An 18,438-nucleotide genomic window follows, 5' to 3' on the forward strand; every position below is an offset into this window, starting at 1 on the left:
TTTTGGGGAGGTCGAGATAAAGCATATTGTTTGGTGGATGCAGTTTGAACCAGAGAAGCAGCATGGAGGTCGGATCGTCACCTAAATAAATAAGTGGTCCGAAAAAGGTGAATGACAAAAAAAAATACACATAGCCTTCCTCAGGCAGTGTGTTTGTACCAGGGACAGGAGACCCCTCCCCTTGATGAGAAACTGTAAGAAATGATCGGGGAATCCCTCTGGAGTGACTCCACTCTGGAGGGAGTGACTCTCCCCCCGCAGAAACTCTATATCCACCAGTTAAAGGAAATACAACTAATGTGTTGTGTTATATTAGCTGTACAATTGACCACATATGGTGTTCTTAGTTTCCATACCTCCTGTTTTTTTACGAGCGACTTATCGAGTCTCGGCAGACGGCATAAAACACGATTTAACGTGATAGTATATAAAACCATGCTCGTATACAACCTATAGAAATGCAAAACGGCGTCAGTTTAGACGTAATTCTGTCCTCCTGCTTACCGCATAATTTATGAGAAAACATTTCATAACATTAACACAACATATTCGAGGTGGTTTTATAACATATCGGTATTTATTTATTTCTCCAAGTTATGTTTTTGTGTGCACTGAGGAGTCTCAAACAGGCGTTTGTTTAATCATTTTAAGATTGGCTTTAATCATTTTGTGAAAATGAATTCTTCATATATGATAAATGAGAGGTAACATTTTATTTATGGTATTGTTTCCACATATTTCTCTCCATTCTTCCTTCTGCCAACGGTGTCGCAGTTTCTCGTCTCTCCCGTTTTTGTGCTTAGTGCGTACGCATGGGTTAGAGTTTGCGTGGAGGACCGCACATTTTCCCGTCAAGTTAGTATTTTATAAATCGCAAACATTGCTTAGAAACTGCTGTATGCCATTTTTTGAGCGTATATCCCTTTATAAATGATGCCCCAGCTCTTAAAAATTGCTTTTTTTTAAGGTCATACGTCAAACGCGTCATATTACATCACACAGGGTAAACATCTCCGCTCTCTGACTGCGGGTATAGTTAGTAGTTGCGTTGAGTTGAGCGGTTGTGTTTTAGTGAGCTGGTATTTTTCGGTAGTTTTACATTGTATTTCACCATTTGTAATCATGGTGCAGTATTGTGTTTGTGCAGGTTGCACAAATACCAGCCTGTCAGGACATCGAGTCCACAGTTTCCCTCACGGGAAAAGGACCGGAGCTAGCGGTCGTTCCTGGGTGCGTTGTGCATCCACCTCCCTGCAGCACATACTCTCCATAGCTTTATCAGGAAACCGTATTATATCTCTCTCCCCCCCCCCCCCTTCGCTGCTCTCTCTCTCTCTCCCCTCCGGTACACGGCACCGTAAGACGTAGTGTGGAGTTGCATTAGGTAACGCTGTGGTGGCTGTACTGCTCCAGCCGTCTCCTTTGTGTTTGTTTTTTTCCCCCTGTCTGTGTTGTTTGTGTGTGCGTGGTGGCTGTCACTCCTGGCTCCCGGCTCAACCTCCACTCACCTGCTGCAATCAGCTGTGCACCCTTCCCGACTACACACCTGCTTTCCATCAAGCCATTTACAACGACATATCAACGGAGGCTCCATAACCTTTTTCCACCAGATCATCAAGTATCAGCCGTATCTCGCGTCTCTCCTCCGGTACACAGCACCGTAGTGTGGAGTTGCATTAGGTAGCGCGAGATACGGCTGATACTTGCGCATTAGTTTCTGTTATGGATCAGTATCAACAGTCCTGCCAGTAACGTTACTATATTATCAATGCTACTTTAGTTATAGCCTGATATATGATTGCTAACTTCACAATGTTGTGATGTGACGTTAGCTAACATTCTGTAGCTAACGCCGGTCACTCACCAAGATAGCTGCCCAGTTCTCCACTGGTTCTCCTCACACCAAAGCTCAATTTCTCTCCGATGGCCGTTATTTCTTCTAATCCTTGGCTGCTCCTGGTCTCTTGGACGCCTAGCAGGCTCATGATTATAAGGTTGTGGTCCGTCATATGCATTTGAATATTCATGTTCAACTTCTTCTGTGTCGAAACTAGCATTGGGATCCATGTTTATTAATACGTTACACCGGCCGCTCTCCCCCTTGTTTCCCCCATGTTACGTCACACGCGGGAGGTCACGTGCCGAGGCTTTTTTATGCGGAAGTGAAAATGTCTTACAAAAACGACGCCAGATGTCACTGTAGTGTATATTTCTGTATATTTTTTTGAAAATCTAGTGTATTCATCATTTTCCTACACATTTATTCACAGGCGTCTTTAACCTGGAAGTTGCTCTTTAAGTAATGAGTAGCACCACCTAGACACGCCCCCTCCTTTACACTGGGAAGAAGAAATACAAACATTAAAAAACAGGGAACAAAGGGATAAGATTACATAGGAAAAACAATAAAAAAGAAAGCAAGGATAAATTACGTGATCTAATAATTAAATGCGTTAACTCTTCCATATTGTAGGACAAAAGGTATATATTAAATAACACATTTTTTAGTAATGCTTTTGGTTCACACTGTAAATATACTGTACATACAGTAACAACATCAAAATACTGCTGTGTACTGTGCACTAACGAACCAACTACGGGATGCATTGTGATGATATTTCCTCTGACTTTTATTCTGATATAAACTGATTAATCTAAAGATTAGTTTTTGGAAAAAAGACGTTTTTTCCAAGATGTTGTCTCTAAATGTCTTTTGTTCTTCGTCCACAACCCAGAGAGAGGCTGAAAACTCAATTAAAGACTTTCCTGCAGGAAACCGTTTTTCAAAATAATTTACTGGTTATTTTTCTATAGACATATCCATGAGCCAAATACTTTTTGCAGCTCTAATCATCAAGTCTAAATTTGAATGAGACAATTTATTTGGATGATGAGCAAAGTCCTAAAGAACTAATGACTTTACATGCAATATTTATTAGCTAATCTTAGCATGCTAACATGGATAACCTTATTTTTGCTAAAAATTAGCATGTTAGCATTGTATTGTTGGAAAGGGGAAAGCACCACTAATGCTAACAGAGCTAACGCTATAAACAGGTTTGCTTTCCAACAGTATTAAAATAAAAACGATAAAGCCGAATAATATTCAAGTTATTTGAAGGACTTAACCGCCAGACCATTCTCTGGTTCAAACTTCTGCAATGTTAGATATTTTTTTCATTATATACTGGCCATATTTGGGATTGCAACAATACAAGACATTTAATACTTCATTACTGATTAATATTTACGTTTTCCACTTTTTTTTTTACAGTTTATCAAGAAAAGTAATATTCCAAAGAAGATAGTTATTAGTGGCAGTTATGTTTTACTCTGTATAGCTTTTTCTATCGAATTTATCATTTTGAACTTGTTAACATAAGTTGAATTGCAATGAAAAAATCCACACATTTATATATATATATATATATATATATATATATATATATATATACAGGACTGTCTCAGAAAATTAGAATATTGTGATAAAGTTCTTTATTTTCTGTAATGCAATTTAAAAAAAAAAAAGAAAAATGTCATACATTCTGGATTCATTACAAATCAACTGAAATATTGCAAGCCTTTTATTATTTTAATATTGCTGATTATGGCATACAGCTTAAGAAAACTCAAATATCCTATCTCTAAATATTAGAATATCATGAAAAAGTATACTAGTAGGGTGTTCAACGAATCACTTGAATCGTCTAATTAACTCGAAACACCTGCAAGGGTTTCCTGAGCCTTGAAAAACACTCAGCTTGGTTCAGTAAACTAAATCACAAGTATGGGGAAGACTGCTGATCTGACTGCTGTCCAGAGCACCGTCATTGACACCCTCCATCAGGAGGGTAAGACACAAAAAGAAATTTCTCAAAGAGCAAGCTGTTCACAGAGTGCAGTTTCAAAGCACATCCACAAAAAGTCTGTTGGAAGGGGGAAATGTGGCAGGAAACGCTGCACAACCAAGAGAGATGACCGCAGCCTTAACAGCATTGTGAAGAAGAGTCGCTTCCAGAATTTGGGGGAGCTTCAAAGACAGTGGACTGAAGCTGGAGTCCAGGTATCAAAAGTCACTGTTCACAGACGTGTCCGGGAAATGGGCTACAATAGCCGTATTCCCATGGTCAAGCCACTTCTGAACTCAAGACAACGGAAGAGGCGTCTGACTTGGGCTAAGGAAAAGAAGCACTGGACAGTTGCACAGTGGTCCAAAGTCCTCTTTTCAGACGAAAGCAAGTTTTGTATTTCATTTGGAAGTCAAGGCGCCAAAGGCTGGAGAGGAGCAAAATCCAAGTTGCTTGAAATCCAGTGTGAAGTTCCCACAGTCAGCGATGGTTTGGGGAGCCATGTCAGCTGCTGGTGTTGGTCCACTGTGTTTCATCAAGCCCAGAGTAAATGCAGCTGTGTACCAAGAGATTTTAGAGCACTACATGCTTCCGTCTGCTGAAAAGCTCTATGGAGATGAGGAATTCATTTTCCAGCATGATCTGGCACCTGCCCACAGTGCCAAAACCACCAGTAACTGGTGTACTGACCATGGCATTACTGTCCTCGATTGGCCTGCAAATTCCCCTGACCTGAACCCCATAGAGAATATGTGGGGTATTGTGAAGAAGAAGCTGAAAGACACCAGACCCAACAATGCTAATGAGCTAAAGGCCGCTATTGAAGCATCCTGGGCATCCATAACACCTCAGCAATGCCACAGGCTGATTGCCTCCATGCCACGCCGCATTGATGCAGTAATCCGTGCAAAAGGATTCCCAACCAAGTACTGAGTGCATTAATGGACATTTTCAAATGTTTGATTGTGTTTTGCTGTTATAAATCTTTTTTTTTTACTTGGTCTGAGGAACTATTCTAATTTTTTGAGATAGGATTTTTGAGTTTTCTTAAGCTGTATGCCATAATCAGCAATATTAAAATAATAAAAGGCTTGCAATATTTCAGTTGATTTGTAATGAATCCAGAATGTATGACATTTTTGTTTTTTTAATTGCATTACAGAAAATAAAGAACTTTATCACAATATTCTAATTTTCTGAGACAGTCCTGTATATATAAACTTTATTTATTAATTGACATATAATTTCCACTATGAAAGCTTAGGAAAATAATTGAGCTTTTCTGTTTAGTTTTTTGCTTGAATATATACAATTATTGACAATAAGCTGTTAGTATTTTCATGTTAATTCATCCTGTCTAACTCTATTTCTCATACCGGTTTATGTTTGGCAGCATTTGCGGGACACGTAAGATGATAAAAACGCTGTTATTATGCCAAAACTTGCCGTGTGTGCAGCAGCTCTTCATTGTTAACTCATACCGAAATCGATTGAGGAAGTTCTTTGAAATTTGCATCCTCAGGTCGAAGCTTGTCTCTCTAGTGGTAAATGTTGGCCTCTTTATGGTTGATGATGCCCAAATAAAGTCATCTTCTTTTTTCTTCATGCAGCAGTTGATGACTAGATTTGCTTGTGCACACAGTGGCATACTTTATGTTTTGTGCTCCTGATGTTAAAATGCAAATCAGTTTCATACGGCAGCAGTAGCAGAACACAGTAAGTCTGCAGACGTTGTTTGACCTTTAAAATGCCTGAGGAATGTGCCCACCGCTGCTGTAACATGCGATAGACTGGGTGTCTATATTTGGGGGCAACATGAAGGCTAAATTGGGCGTGACGCCTTCACATGGCTTCATGTGATGTTTGACACATGGGTCATTTCATCCGGCTGATTCAGGCTGAACACACTGAGACGAACAAGCCGCCTTCTACCAATTTGAAGTCACATTTAAATGTTTTTGTCATGGTTTCCTGAGTATAGAATCACAAGAGTCAGCTGGATGATTTTGCATGTATATATGTTTATTTTCTGACCATCAGTTTCTTCTGGTAGGTTGTACAGCTTAACAGACAAGTCTTGAAACATCGGGGGCATGATAAATAAAAAACAGGAAAGTGTTAAACTCCTGTGTGAATATTTTATGTCTAGGGCTCTCGTAATGAGGTTTGCTGTTTTGGTTTGGACACAGAGCCTCTGTGTTATTGTTTTATAATTGTCATCAACCTGTTACGCACAACAAGATGACTACACAAGGAGGGTAAACAACTTAAGAGACACATAACGAATACAGAAAAAAAAACTAAATGACTTCACAGAAGCACGATAAAAAAGGCACACAAAATGACAATAAGAAATACAAAACAACTTCAAGGCAAACATACATTTCTAAAAGAGACACCAAACAACTACATAAAGACAACAAAATGATGCAAAACAACAGAAACAAACTAAGCACAGAGAAAAAACAACTACAAAGATACAGAGTAAAAATACAATTACTTCAAACAGACACTCAAGAACAAAGACACATTACATTAAAACAAAATCACTACAAGGAGGGCCATAACATACTTCAAAGAGACACCAAGCTATTCCACAAAGAGAGTTGGCAACCACAAAGAGTCAACAAGGCTACAAAGAGTCACAATGCAACAACACAGAAAGACTCAGAAAACATCTAGAAAGCAACACAAAATGACTTCAAAGATACCCAACACCAAATGTCACGTTAAATCACATATTTAAAAAAGATACTATGAATTTTGCTTTATATTTGACCAATTAAAATCCAACAAAAATGACCTAAGACATCAAACAACTACAAATAGTGACATAAGACAACTACAAAGACATTAACGACTACAAAGACATTAAAGACTACACAGAGACACAAAGAGACACACAAAGACAATCAAAACAGGCAAAGCGACTGTTAATTCTTCATGTCTGTTTCCAGGGTCCATCCTTCTGCCCTTGCTGCAGCAGCAGAATGGTATATGTTCTCTTTGTGTAAATGTGCACATAAAGGAAGTGTCTGTGATTGTGACCTCAGGGAGTGAAACACAGAGGCTGTTGTTCTTCAGTGAGGACTGAAGCTGTGTGGGAGTCAGCCGGTAACGTCACCGTCACACAGTCAATTATTTCTCATAGTTTTATGATTTATTTAGTTTAAAACTCAATGAATTCAATGCAAAGTCAGTCATATCCCCACTGATAGCTCCCAATAAATGTTATTCCTTTTGAATGAAAACAGCTAATACAAATTAGATGATGATAATAACAGTAATTATGATTATAATAATTATAATACTGAAAACAAATAAAATAAATAAAGGTCCTTGGACATTTTGAAAAAAAAGTAAATAAATGAAGTTGTGCTGTTACATGTTACTCAACTTGTGACATGTTAGAATCATGTTAGATACATTGGAATATGATAGGATGTAGGGTTGTACACAAAACAAAGCACTATCAGGGCCAATGTACTCAGATTAAGGTTATTTAGTAAAATAATTATGAAACTGCCTTGTCTCTGTGTAAAGAAAAGGTGAAGGTAAGGTACACACAATTATTGGACAGTAAAAAAAGCCATTTTAAATCAGTAATGCTTGTAATTTCGTCAAAACTAACTAGAAATTAGAAATGAAGCTATTTTTTCTTGACTTCTGCCTGAAATCACATCCTCATTTAATTTTGTTTCTATTGTACATTGAATAAAAGAATCCAAGTGAAAGGAGCTTGCATGTGCTCCTCCCTTTGGCTCAGGCTGTTCTAAGCTTCCTGTCTCAGACTGACAGATCTGCATGCCTCACGTATCCCTGCCATCAGAGCCGAGCCCAATCTGGCTCCCTGACATTTATGTGCTTAGTATGTTGCACTGATCCTCCTCCTAAAGTTACAGCTGTCCACTTCTCTGTTCCCTACAGGGTGTACCCTCCACCCGGCAACAAGAAAGGCCCCACACATATCACTTACATGAATTGAACATTTAACTAGAGATACAGTCAATTCTTTATGGGGTTAATATAATATCATTTGTACCTTTTTATATCTTTGTCAAGTAGATAATGATTCATACATTGTTTTAAATATATCAATAGACAAAAGGTCAAAGTCCTGTAGGAATGAAATAAATGAATTGAAGGAAATGGAAAACATATGATGTGAATATATTTAAGAATCGATTGCTCATTTGTCTTTACTTGAATTGAAACTTCGATTGAATGCAAAGTCAGACACAATATACACATTGATCCGGTCCTAAAATTTAAATAAGTAATAATACAAATAATAATATGCAAATCTGTTGCACATAGTGAAACATGTTAGAAACATTAAAATATTCTTTAATACATTTTCAGTTAGATTTAATTTGTACAGAAACTTGCAGCACTTTTTTTTATTTGAGTGATTTGGTGCCGTTTTTACTATTCAATATTTTATTATGATAGTTAGAGATAAAATTAGGCTTCTTAAAAGAAGAACCTCTGACAAGAAAATCGCAGTGTTGAACTTTTGCTGGACGTACAATAGGACATGGATTTTATTATGGGTGAAAATATGTGCTGTTTTGTAGAAATTGGGGAAATTAGGGATGAAGTCTGGATATAAAAATGTTAGTCTGTTTATAATGTTCCTCCCTCCTCATTCTTGGTAAATGAGCACAGTGCTTCTGGCTCTCCATACATGGACATGTGAGTGCTCACACATTAGTGCAGGTTTGAAGGAAGGAAGGAAGGACTCTGCAGCTGTCTTCTGTCCAGAACAGATGTGGAGGTAGCTGGGTGTGTGTTTTCTTTTAAATCCCTCTTTTGTCATGGTTCCCATTCTTTATAGTGGCCCACAAAATAAATACTAACCAATTTTGAAATGTTAAATCGCACAACACACATCCACCATCTCTTATTGCTTCTCATGATTCAGCTGTTTTCAGCCTGAGTCATGCAGTGGGTTTGGCCTGTGTTGCATTTACAGACCCCTCGTCTCTTTGGGCTTCATCAGACTGTGAACAGGAGTGTGTCATGGACTCATAGAGCTGTTGTTTCTGACACATTTCTGCTGGTATTTCCCTCCCTCAGAAATGTTGGCTGTGATAACAATGGCTTCATATCAAAGCATCGTAGCTAATTCCCCCTCTGTGATTTCCCCATCTTCACCACACCCTATTTCCAATGCACAAGCCCGGGAGCATCCTGGCATTTTGTGCTTTGGCCACAATGAACACATAGTGTACAGCAGGGCAACCTTTTTGATATGAAGTGCCATTTAAAAAAAAAAATGTTTATCAGCGTGCCAACTATCGAGAATTATCAACGGGGGGGGGAGGGGGTTGAGGAGCTTGATGCTCCTCAACTATCAGCAGGAGGGCGGGTGAGCCTCGCTGAGGGGAAGCAGTGTGTGGACCTGTCAGCGCAACTTACATGATGGCGAATTTAAAAAACACATTTAAATAATTGGTTTAAACGGCATACTAATAAGGACGATCGTCCGTTCTGTGATTCTCCAGAGCACACATGTTATGATATTACGGTCATGCAGATAGATCGCTGTCCCTTTAAGAGAGAGAGAGAGAGGGGTGTGGCTTGTGCATGTGTGTTTGTGGATGGTAGAGCGACAGTGAGAGAACCTATGGAGAGAACGTGTGTATGTTTCTGGAAGTGAAACGAGGAAGCAGAAAGACAGAGGTCTTTGATGTATTTTGTGAAACAGAAGAACAGCTAAATAAATGCAACGGCCTCCCAAGAAGAGCTCGCCTCTTTCCAGTCATTTAAGCTAAAGTGGGTTATTGAACCTGAAGCTTGTTGCTTCTGCCCTCCTCGACTACGGTCTGGGAGCCGACAGGAAAGTTCAACACACAGATGGCCAGTCCGCCCCTTTGTAGCATATTATTTCGATGAGAGATGAGCAGATCGCCACTGGGCTTTCAACTAAATACACAGCCACGCAAAAACTGCGGCATTTGTACAGCTCCTTATGGGTACTGTACTGCAATTAGTGAAGTGCTTTCCTCCGTGGTGAAACGATCAGCACTGCACCACGGTGGAAAGCGGCAGAAAGTCACCTGGAGATAAAGAGAGCGGGGCTGCGTTGCGTGCATGGCTTCCTTCTGCAGGTAACGGGGAGACTCGCTCTGGCGGCGGTCTCGTTCAGGATCCGAAAATACAATTTAAATATTTAGCACACTTATTCCACTTATTCCTAGTGTGCCACTGGTTACGGTGCCGCGTGCCAGCGGTTGCCGACCCCTGGCGTACAGTATTAAACGGGAAAAGAATAGTGACAGTATTTAAAGGCTGCCCACATCCCACTGTAGCCAACAGCAGCACTTTAAAGGAATAACAGTTTCTGATGGAGCACAACAAATGTAATTGTTTTCAGTTTTAAATCTAGAAATGCACATTATGTAATTATTAGGGCTGTCAAACGATTACAATTTTGAATCAGATTAATCACAGCTTAAAAATTAATTAATCATGATTAATCACCATTCGAATTATGTCCAAAATATGCCATTTCTTTATGTATATTGTTGTGGGAATGGAAAGATTAATGAAAGAAGGCGGATATATCCATTTAACATACAGTATGTATGTATGTATGTTTATTATAACATTTTTCTGTGTCAAAATGAAAGACAGCCCACACACCTATCAATCATCAAACCGTGGGGTCTTAATTCATTACGTGTGGATTTCTATCAACGGGGAAGTACTTCAGGAAAGTCGACGGGGGGCTAGTGGAGTACTTTGTGACCACAGAGTGTGAACGTTTTGATCAGCTGTTTTAGCGTAGTTCTCTAGTGAAGGGGGGGAGTCTCCCTCCGCAGCCGGTTGGCATAGTTTTGGCACAATTCCGTTGTACAGACCGACGTTAACAGCAGCCCTGTCTGTGCACACGGAGACCGACTCTGTCGTCCGGTGATCTAACCGCCTCCGGTGATCTAACCGCCTTCTGGAAAAGCTTCACAAGTACGTCGGTACGCAAATGCGCTTTGTGACACAAGTGACGGTACACATTTCAGATTACGCACATAACCTGCATACCAGTTATGTGCACCCCTGTACTACAGCAAAAGTATTCTCGGTCGGGACTTCCTGCAACAACACCACGCCGTTATCTTGATTCTGATTGGCCAGAAGACATTATCAAAGATGTTCTATTGAGAAGACGATCACTACGTGACAAAAGTTTTCAAAACCGTTTCTGGTCTTCGGTATTTCCAGACAAGTGGCTACTGAAATCAATCTTACTAACTGCTGTCTGTGCAATTCTCGCCGCGAGTTGGCAGACTTTATTTTGCTTACTTACTAACATCATCTTTCATGGTGGGGCTATGCCATTTCTTGGTATGGGTTTAGCCTACCCCAGCCATACCCTGGCGCTGCCACTGGTGGGATGTATGGGGCGGGCCATTCTGCACTTTAACCTGCGTTAAACGCAATTAATAAAAAAAATGTATTATCGCCGTTAACGCGATAATTTTGACAGCACTAGTAATTATATGTCTCTAATAAGTATTTCAAACAAAACAATAAAAAAAGTGATAACTAAGCAGAATTATCCACAGAGCTCTCATCCAGTGCATAATTTACCAGCATATTTTTCTTTATGATTTTATTTGTGTAGCCCATGCACTGATTCTACCCGATAGCTGCTATAAAAAAATAAAAAAACAGGAAAATGTATGAAGCACTGTGCTGCTCTTCAAGCTGGTTGAACCGGGCAACACTAACCACTTTGCCTGGTTAGTGTTGCCTCACTTTTTATAAGTGAGTTTTTTTATGAGGAACTGCTTTTGTGGGAAAGGGGCATCAGGTTTGCAGGAGGTGTGATGCCCGTCCTTGGCCCCTGAGTGTTACAGAGCTAAAATGGATTTTATGAGTGGATCTCTCAGTGTAATGTTACCGATCAGGATACATTTACCAGGATAAGCTACCAGAGGTCGTGAAGGCCACAGTGAGCAGGGCTTATCAAAGCAAGAATCTTGATTTAGCATCTTGTAATCATGATCTAGTATCTTGTAATCAGGATGTTGTTCTCTATAATCTTGATTTAGCACCTAGTAATCATGATTTTGTATTATCTAATCCTGATTCAGCACATTGTAGTCATTTTTTTTTAAATATACAGAAATATACACTACAGTGACATCTGGCGTCGTTTTTGTAAGACATTTTCACTTCCGCATAAAAAAGCCTCGGCACGTCACCTCCCGCGTGTGAAGTAACACGGGGGACACAAAGGGGAGAGCGGCCGGTGTAACGTATTAATAAACATGGATTCCAATGCTAGTTTCGACACAGAAGACACAGAAGAAGTTGAACATGAATATTCAAATGCATATGACGGACCACAACCTTATAATTATGAGCCTGCTAGGCGTCCAAGAGACCAGGAGCAGCCAAGGATTAGAAGAAATAACGGCCATCGGAGAGAAATTGAGCTGTGGTGTGAGGAGAACCAGTGGAGAACTGGGCAGCTATCTTGGTGAGTGACCGGCGTTAGCTACAGAATGTTAGCTAACGTCACATCACAACATTGTAAAGTTAGCTATCATATATCAGTCTATAACTAAAGTAGCATTGATAATATAGTAACGTTACTGGCAGGACTGTTGATACTGATCCATAACGAAACTAATGCGCAAGTATAAGCCGTATCTCGCGTTACCTAATGCAACTCCACACTACGGTGCTGTGTATCGGAGGAGAGACGCGAGATACGGCTGATACTTGACGATCTGGCGGAGAAAGGTTTTGGAGCCTCCGTTGATATGTCGTTGTAAATGGCTTGATGAAAAGCAGGTGTGTAGTCAGGGAGTGTGCACAGCTGATTGCAGCAGGTGAGTGGAGGTTGAGCTGGGAGCCAGGAGTGACAGCCACCACGCACACACAAACAACACAGACAGGGGGAAACAAACAAACACAAAGGAGACGGCTGGAGCAGTACAGCCACCACAGCGTTACCTAATGCAACTCCACACTACGTCTTACGGTGCCGTGTACCGGAGGGGAGAGAGAGAGAGCAGCGAAGGGGGGGGGGAGTGAGAAGTAATACGGTTTCCTGATAAAGCTGTGGAGAGTATGTGCTGCAGGGAGGTGGATGCACAACGCACCCAGGAACGAACGCTAGCTCCGGTCCTTTTTTACTGTGGACTCGATGTCCTGACAGGCTGGTATTTGTGCAACCTGCACAAACACAATACTGCACCATGATTACAAATGGTGAAATACAATGTAAAACTACCGAAAAATACCAGCTCCTTAAAACACAACCGCTCTACTCAACGCAACTCTACTATACCCGCGGTCAGAGAGCGGAGATGTGTCCCCTGTGTGATGTAATATGACGCGTTTGACGTATGACCTTAAAAAAAAGCAGTTTTTAAGAGCAGAGCTCAAAATTGCTCCTTTCCCTCTGAATTCCTGCCCTTATGTCTCGTAAAACATATCAAATCCTGCATTCACTTTTTTAATTGTAATTTTCAAGCAAGTTTAAGCATAAATGTAGAAAAAATAACAACCTGCAAGATGCTCTTTAAGCATATGGTAATCATGATTTATAATTATATCTTGATATTGCTTCTTGTAATCATAATTTTCTAATATCCAATCTTGATTTAATATTTCCTGATCTTTATTTCATTTAGATTAATTTATTTAGATTAAGTCACGTATAATCATGATCAAGTATCATTTAATCTTAATGTAGTAGCTCATTATCATGATTTAGTATTATAAAATTACAATTCAGAATCCTATATGTATTTTGATTATTTTATTTAGCATCGAATTATCCTGATTTCATAATGCAATATAGATATTGTGTTTTCTGAACTTAGCTTGTCATGTCATTCTATTATATGTTAAAATGTGGATTTATTTACCTTAAATATTTTATAGATTTTCATATATTTCATAAATATCTTATCAGTATAACTTTTCCTGGCAGACATGATAATCTTGCGTCGAAGAACAAGTAGTTGGAATGCTGCATCAAATTACGCAATTCTTTGTTATTCCGCCGGGTTATTTTGCGCCTCTTCTGCTCCCACATTCCACATCGCAGAAACTCCGTTCAAACATCAAAACGTTCAGCTCGGTCGGGAATCGATGACTATTACTTTTCTCATTCATAACTTTCATAATTCCAGAGATACATCCCATTATTCATCAAATGTTTAACATGGAAGTCAATGGAGAAACTCTTCAGACTTGAAAAATCTTCATGCGACTTCAACTGCTCCTTCTTCAACTGCTAACTGTTCCTTCATACTTTCACTCAGAAACCTCATTCCAACTTTAAAATGTCAAACATCCTTCTGTCATTATTCGTGTAACACAACTTTTAAATCTGATTCATACTTTTAGAGATATTAAACATTGTTCGGACCTTGGTACAGAGGCCTTCTTCAGATTTTAGAGTGCGTGATGTCACAGCTAGAGTGGAGGACAGATTTAATTTTGCTTTCATATTTTCTTTTAACACTAGAATTGCCAATGGGTACATTTTACCCTCAGCTGTTTTTTGATTGTTTGTAACTTTTTTTCAATAACATATTAAAGTCTCCCAGTCTGTGACTTTTCCTGAAAGTGTGTTATGTAGCACCCTCTGTTGTTAACAATTGTCAATATGAAGTCAGATTGAAAAAAAAGCCATTTATACCTATATCCGCCAGTGGGTAATATTTACCTCATAGAAAATGCTGCGTAAACATGACGTGTTGCTATAGCAACTCTTCAAAAATCCCCAGTGGGGTCACTGCTGATGTATTTAATGTCGTAGAACAAAACGTCAATTACCTCTTAAATTTGTGTCAACCACAGACCTTATTTCGAGCTATTTTCCAAAACCCTATGGAAAAAATGCATTGCTTTTTGAGGAAGGAACCGGAAGTGCCAAAAATGCTAACTTACTTCCGGGTTTTACGACGCGTCACTGCGGTTCTCTATGGCAATGCATCTCTCGCCATAAAACAGCAGCAGACTTCAGATAATGGTTAATGGTCCTGCCCTCAACAGCTCTACGTCAATTATGGGGTGTCTTCATATGCCGTTTCCGTGGAAACGCATCCCTCGCCATAAAACACGATGTCGCTTCAACTCCAATGGACACGGTCCGATCGCCCCCCAAACTTTGCTTGTATATCACCGGTCCATGCCTCAACAGCTTTACGCCAAATCTGAGATCTCACCATAGGCTGTTGCCATGGAAACGTATCCCTCACCATAAAACACGATGTTGCTGTAGCTCCAATGGACACGGTCCGGTCGTCCCACAATCTTCACCTGTATATCACCTCTCCATGCCTCACTTATTTATTTATGAGCCTCAGGCCTATTACTATTATGCTATTATATACATACATATATATATATATATATATATATATATATATATATATTATACACTATATATACTTATACTATTATATTATTATTAAAAGGCCTCAGGCCTATTACAGCCGTATCCTATTGATAGATTGATTGAACAGCTCTACGTCAAATCTGACATCTCGCCATATGCCGTTTCCATGGAAACGCATCCCTCGCCATAAAACACGATTTTGTCGTAACGCCTATGAAAAGGGTCAAAACAGCACCAGACTTTAACGGTCAAGCCCTCAAGTGCTCTACGTCAATCATGGGGTGTTATCATATGCTGTTTCCATGGAAACGCGTCCCTCACCATAAAAGACGATGTCGCTATAACTCCTATGAAAATGTTCAAAAAGTGCTCAAACTTCACATGTGTGCTAACGGGACAGTTTTGAGATTTCTTCAATTGCTGTTGCCATGGCAACACAATGCTCACCATGAAACACGGTTTTCTCATAATTTCAGTAAAAATGCTCCAAACGGCCCAACATTTCACAGGTTTGGTAACGATGCAGCCATCAACGCATCTGAGCATATTATGGGATGTCATCAAATGCCGTTGGCATGGCAGCAGATCATTCGCCATCAAGTTAGTTCTAAAGTTTGCGTTCAAATATCCTGCTGCTTTTTCAAGCCTTTTTACTTTATTTTCTTCTCTCATCACACATTCAAGCCCCCAGTGTTCATGTAAATTCTTCACTTTCTTCTTACACATTACATTTCAGCATAGCAGTTTAGCATCAGCTTTTCAGCATAAAGCATTCCCACTAGCAATTTCTTCAGGAATTGCATTCTCCAGTTGGCTCTAATGTTGCTTTTTTGACTCATCCAACGGTCATCGGCTGAAAGAATACGCATCCCCTGATGAGCTCATGCTTTTACTAGTCCAAAACAAACATATTCGACCAATTAAAGACGACAGCAGTGGGCTTTGGTTTTGGCCAAGAGAACAATTTATCCTCATGCTGACTCACAGAATGAGTTAATGACTCTGCATTTAGCACAGTGATCCAGAACACAGTGAGTCTTTGGCTCTTTGGTGATCAGATTATGTTGGTGTTTCATGGCTGAGGTATTCAGAGGAAGGGAAGTTTTTCGTGCTGAACGGATGCCAATCCAGTTAGAGGGAGTGAGGGAGGGGGGGCTGTGGGATTAAGAGCGGCTGGCACGAGTGCTGTGATACAGTCAGGATGCATTCACTGTCACGGCCACCTGTGGGCCTGTCAGCCTCTAGTCTCTGACCATGTGAAGGGTTTTAAAATCTTGATCAGTGTTATGACCTGGCTCAAAAGGCCACAACAAAGAGGAGACACACCATATCAAAGGTTAACAAAATATGTTTATTTAAGCAAGTAATTCAAATTAACCAAATTAATTTAAGTGCAATGTAGGTAAAGTATGAGGTGTGGACGTCAGTGGTATCAGTAGTGTAAATGCAGGGTGAGGGTTGCATGGACATGCAGTGAGGCTGTTGAGGTGCACAAAGTAAAGTAACTGAAGTAACTAATAGCATACTCAACAGAACCGGGTGGCTGTAGGAGAAAGCAGAGAGGAGACAGAGAGGAGCAGATAGGCTTTAAGTAGCTGCAGGGCACCAGACCCAGGTGCCCTGAGTTACACAGCCACACCCTCTCCAGATGAACCCACAGGGGCATCAGACAAAATCCCCCGTCTCTGTCTCCGACGAAAAAGGCAACACTGACTCAACAATAAATGAGTATCTAGCTGCTGTGTCACGCAACACCTTAATCGGAACATATTTGTCACTACCGTCTTCCGTGATGAACGGCTCAAAACCAGAACCCACATCCGGGTCGGCACAAACCGGATTCTTATCAGGCACCATGCCCGAGCCTACACCCAACGGCTTCTTATCCAAAATGGCAGAACAACACCCGGGTGGAGCATGTGATGAAAAACTATGCTTCTCCTTAGGTTCCAGCAATGGACACTGATCCTTCCAATGACCCTCTCCTCGGCAATAATTACATAAGCCCACTCTGGCGCCCTCTGTTCACAATGTACCTGCACATCTACAGGAGGAGCCTGGTGAAAACTTTGCACCACCACGGGAATAGCCACGTCTCCAATCACCCCTAGAACACTTCTCTATAAAACTACCCTTATGTGTCAACACAAAATCATCAGCTAATTTGGCTGCTCTAAGTGCGGTGGAAGGCTTCTGCTCATTTACAAAAGTTGCCACACGCTGAGGGATAGCACCTTTTAAACTGTTCCAATACAATCAGTTCACAAAGACCGTAAACACTGGCAACCTTTGCTGCCACGCACCACCGCTGAAAATGAGAAGTCAAATCGCAACAAACAAACGAATAGGCCTCTTGTGCTCGCCCAGTGAGTACACACTGAAGTAACAACACTCTGTCTGAATCTGACCAGCTTCTTGCCTCAGCTACGCGTTCAAATAGAGTGAAAAAAAATTCAGGGTCACGCTCATCGCCACTACCTGATGCAGAACTATCAGAACCAGCCCCCACAGAAGAAAGCTTGCCCTCTCCAATCAGCCGTAATATAGCATGTTCCACCTCCCATTTCATTTTCTCACTGCTATGTCGCATCTTTTCCACTTGCTCCCTACAACAGCAATATTATAATGCTCTGCTATTTCGACCAACTGCGCCTTTTGCAATCATCTAAGAAAGACACTGAGGGCGCATCCACAAACGCCAACAAGGAAGCCATAATCTATTACCTATAACCAATCAGAAAGCAACCTGTTAAACTGCCAACACTCATGGGCAAACGACAACCCCAACAGAGAATTTCCCCCTAACTGCCAAACCCAAATCTTACTAATCTCACCCCTAGTGTTCATGTGGCTTGCGGTGGGTAATTACGCACTGAAACCCAGTTTTAGTTTATTTGTTGTTGTATAGCATTTCATAATCATGATTTTGTAATTTGTAAGGATGGTTTTCGTATAATATAATCTTGATTTTGTATTTTGCAATCATGAATTATTTATGGGATCATTTTGATTTATTATCACGTATCATCATCTAGTAAGGTATAATCTTGATTTAATATCTTATGATTTAGTAAGGTATGATATTCATTTAGTAAACCTGTTATCATAATTTAGTTTGGTATAATATATTTGCTTTCGTTATATATTTTTGCTTTGAGATCAGCTGCTGGGCTGTCAGAAGAGGGGGAAAAAAGAGATCTCTGTCCTCCATGTTTTATTTTT

The 18,438-nt window shown here is 40.2% G+C and overlaps 1 protein-coding gene across 4 annotated transcripts in view; it reads left to right on the plus strand.

Annotated features, from left to right (window-relative positions):
- LOC307015399 (uncharacterized protein) overlaps positions 1-18,438 on the plus strand; it is a 34,613-nt gene that overhangs the window by 1,489 nt on the left and 14,686 nt on the right. The window lies entirely within an intron of this gene.

This window comes from Notothenia rossii (assembly GCF_949606895.1).
Source record: "Notothenia rossii genome assembly, chromosome: 8".
NCBI classification, from domain to species: domain Eukaryota; kingdom Metazoa; phylum Chordata; class Actinopteri; order Perciformes; family Nototheniidae; genus Notothenia; species Notothenia rossii.